Here is a 4,554-nt window from a genome sequence, read left to right as displayed (position 1 = left end):
TCGCAAAACATTTATTGATAGATATTACAATCTGCCACATCTTTGTGGGCAATAGGCAATAGTGATGAATGATCGCATTCTTACTAAAATAAAATAAAATAAAAAATAATGAAAAATAAATAAATAAATGGGAAAAAAGTGATATATAAAGCTAAAAGTACTATTTTTAATTTCACGAAGGTATGAAAATAGATACCTAGATATCATGAAGGAAAAGCTAATATTAGAAATGGCCGTCTATTACGAATTTATGTGATGAATTAGGAAACAGGAATGGAAATAAATGGGTCGATATCGACACGATCGATTCATCTATCAGATAGTAGAACCTTTTCGTCACAACAAAAATATTTATAATATGAAAAAACTTTATTACATATATATTTATACTCTTCTTAATGTAAGGATACAAGAAGACAGAATTATCCTAAGTGAGCTGGGTCCTTAACTATGTGCGATAATAAGGAAAAAAACAGACGTGACTACTTACTTGGAACAAGGATGAACCAGTCACTGAATGAACGGTCGGTTTTGAACCTTCGGCATTCAGCCAAGGTAATATTGAGAGGATGTTGCTGATTCTTTTTAGATATTAAAAAAATCTAATTTTGGAAAAAAAATATCTAGCAGATTAAAGAATGTTCGAATTTTTTTTTACTAACTTACTATTGGAGAATCCCAGCTTAAGAACGATTTATATTACACCCTCTCTCTCACACAACAAAATATTTATTTATTTAACTTTTTTATTATGTCTTTCTTAAAATTATTAAAGCTAAAGTAATCTTTTTTTCTTTATATAATTCCAAAACGAACATTGGTCGTGGTGCGCGCCATAAATGGGAACGTGTAGCCTTTCTAAATAATAAAATAAATATAATATCAGCAAAACATTTTTACGATACTCGCCATTTAGCAAAACGTTTTGGCTATGGTCAAGTATTATCATATAAATGCAATACATATTGTGAATTTCGGCAAAAGCTTACTCTAGATGAAAGATCATACTGACCTACGGTTCCTTTGGCTATACGCAAGGTATAACTCTAATTATAAAAAAGGTTTAGCTGTAGGTTTTAAATTGACAATATCAATTTTTAAACTTTAATGAAGATCAAGGAATATTAAACTCAATCGAAACGAAGGAAATGAGAATAAAAAGTAGATTCGAAGATAGACTGAATGTGGGACAAGTTAATTTTATTGAAATATTTTGTATATTACTCCATCTATAGAAGAAGAATAGTGAAGGCAGTGGAACGGGTGAGGATATTATAGAACAAGAGTCAGGAAGAATAAAAGGCAGTAATCTCACCCCAATTTTTAATTACTTTAATGAAAACTATGTATAATTACTGGTCAAAACTGATGTGTTTGCCAAGTACAGGTAGGGGCAATAAAAAATGGCAGCTGTTTCAAAACCTTAAAATAACATTAATTTTCCATTCGGAGCTCTGTATCTTAAAAACTACCAACAACACTAGAAGATCTAAAAGAAAATTATTTAAAGAAAAGGAAATTTGCTGAAATATTAGCCCTAATAGAGTTATTTACGTCCACTATTTCTCGAGATATATATAGCCTTTTAAAAAGCAACATTTCATAAAAATGTACTGAAATATCAGTAGTTAGTGGATCTATTTTGAGAAATCTATATCTCAAGAACCATTCGACGAACAAATGGCTATTAACACTCAAACTTAGGCTAAGTAATTGTACTATAAAGTAGTTTATGACCTTTACCTTTGTAGTAATTGTAGTTTTCATGTTATTGGCTAAAATAAATTAATTTATAGTTGTTAGGACAATAGGTTTGATTTATGAAAAACTTTATTTCAGAAACCATTGGACGTACAGATGTCTGCAAGCACTCAACTTAAAGCTAGTTAAATTTACTATAACATATTTTATAACATTTATCTTTGTAGGAGTAGTATTTTTTATGATATTTGACAAAATAAACTAAAAAAAATTTAATTTCTAGTTGTTCGTATAAAATGTTGGATTTCGAAAAAAAATATATCTCCAGACCCATAAGACGCACATATGTCTACCAACACTCAAAATAAAGGACATTTAATTTACTTTAAAGTAGTTTATGACACTTATCTTCGTAGGGGTAATATTTTTTATGATATTCACATATAAATATAAATTTGGTAAATGAACATTTGTCCGAACAACTATAAATCAATTTATTTTAGCAAATTTCATGAAAACTACTATTTCTGTAAAGTCAAAGGTCATAAATTACTTTATATTACATTAAACTAGCTTTAATTTGAGTGATAACAGACTCAGAATGTACGTCAAACGATTTTTGAGATTTAGATTTTTCAAAACAAATTCGTCAACTATGAACTTTCAGTACATTCCACACAATATTTTTATGAAATGTTGCTTTTTAAAAAGCTATATATCGGGAACTATTGGACGTAAATAGATCTATTAGGGCTAACATTTTAGCAAATTTATTCAACTTTGAATGATGTCTTAGATTTTCTAATGTTGTTGGTAGTTGTAAAGATTTATTGGTACTCCGAATAAAAAATTGATTATTTTTAACGGGTTTAAACAGCTGCCATTTTTTATTCCCCCTACCTATATTTGGCATACTCATCAATTTTGACTAGTAATTATACCTAGTTTTCAATTAAGTAATCAAAAACGTTTACAGAAGGGTTTATGATATAGATTTCAGAGTTTTAATATTTTTTTTAGTATAAAAACCAATAAGTACACTACATAGCTCACAGCTGGGCTGTCCGTACACTGATGAGGATGGTGCTGAAACTGCAGCGGCGCCGGTTTGAATCAACCAATTATTAAAAATTAAAAAAACTCTGAAATCTATTTCATAATCCCTTCTGTAAACGTTATTGCGGGTTATTCATATTTCCTCACCAGCCTCCATTTCTAAGACAAATATATAGATAATATATGATTAAGTATTCCTGGCTATTTATATTCCAGAGATAGAAAAACGTTTTACGACTTTCACAATATTATTGCTATAATATTCTCTATCAGTAATCCAGAAGATTTTGAAGTAAAGTGTCATTACCAATTTCCGCACCTGTTCTCTAAAAGGTGCCACAATATTCACCTCTCTCCATCGCCGGTCGAGCTGGCTTATCTTCCTTGTCGCCAGTCGATTCCACGTGTTCCAGGTGGCTTCGCACCTTTCGAATTCCAGTCAAGTACACCTTTCTCTTCGTCCATTTCCAGGCTTCCTTAGGGCGTGACCAATACACTTCGATCTCTTTTTCTTTACCTGTTCTTCAATCAGCTTGGAGTAGTCCCCTGTCTCAATTTCTTTTTGGAAGCGTTCAGTACTCTTCTCAAACAAATACTAGGAGTTTTTCCATATTTCTTTTAATGACTATCCAGATTTCGGATGCACACAGTAGTACTGAGAATAAGATTACATATAATTTTAAATAGACACAGTTTCTCACTCAGAGTTTTTCTTATTTAGTATTGTTTGTTTTTTCAAATGTTATTGTTTCAAATACTGTACAACAGGAAGAATATCCAGTTGGTTTTGCGCATTCTGTTACTAATAGTACAAGATTCCAAGAGCATAAAAAAGGCAGTTATTTTTTATTACATAATTGAAAACTAGGTATAATTAGTAGTCAAAATTGATGAGTCTGCAAGTATAGGTAGGGAGAATAAAAATGCCAGCTGTTAAAAAACGTTAAAAATAATCATTTTTTTTATCGGAGTACCAATAAATCTTATAAATCTTTACAACTACCAACAACATTAGGAAATCTAAGACATTATCATTTAAAGTTGAGTAAATTTGCTAAAATGTAAGCCCTAATAGAGCTAGCTATTTACGTCCAATAGTTCCCGATATATAGCTTTTTAAAAAGCAACATTTCATAAAAATGTTGTGTGGAATGTACTGAAAGTTCAATAGTTGACGAATTTGTTTTGAAAAATCTATATCTCAAAAATCATTTGACGTACATACTGAGTCTGTTATCACTCAAATTAAAGCTAGTTTAATGTAATATAAAGTAATTTATGACCTTTGACTTTATCGAAATAGTAGTTTTCATGAAATTTGCTAAAATAAATTGATTTATAGTTGTTCGGACTAATTTTCATTCACCAAATTTATATTTATATGTGAATATCATAAAAACTACTACCCCTACGAAGATAAGTGTCATAAACTACTTTATAGTAAGTTAAATGTCCTTTATTTTGTGTGTTGGTAGACATATGTGCGTCTTATGGGTCTGGAGATATATTTTTTTTCGAAATCCAACATCCTTCTTTGTCAAGTGCTTAAATAAACAGCTTAATTTGTAACGGAGTGTAAAATTCATTTACTGTTTATTTTCATGATATAGCTTGTCACAGCAAAATGATTTATGCATAAAACTAATGTAAGCGATTGAAATAGTATTGGAAATCCGTTTTTATTTATTATACTAAGTATAAAAATACAAGCTGCAATTATTTTAATACTATCGATCATCATACTATGTACAGGCTAAGCTAAAAAAAAGGATGTAAATGATAACAAAATTACTAAAA

This window comes from Halyomorpha halys, unplaced genomic scaffold, assembly GCF_000696795.3.
Source record: "Halyomorpha halys isolate HHAL.00 unplaced genomic scaffold, Hhal_1.1 Scaffold159.1, whole genome shotgun sequence".
NCBI lineage: Eukaryota > Metazoa > Arthropoda > Insecta > Hemiptera > Pentatomidae > Halyomorpha > Halyomorpha halys.
The sequence above is the reverse complement of the archived record's forward strand: the minus strand, read 5'-3'. Positions refer to the sequence as shown.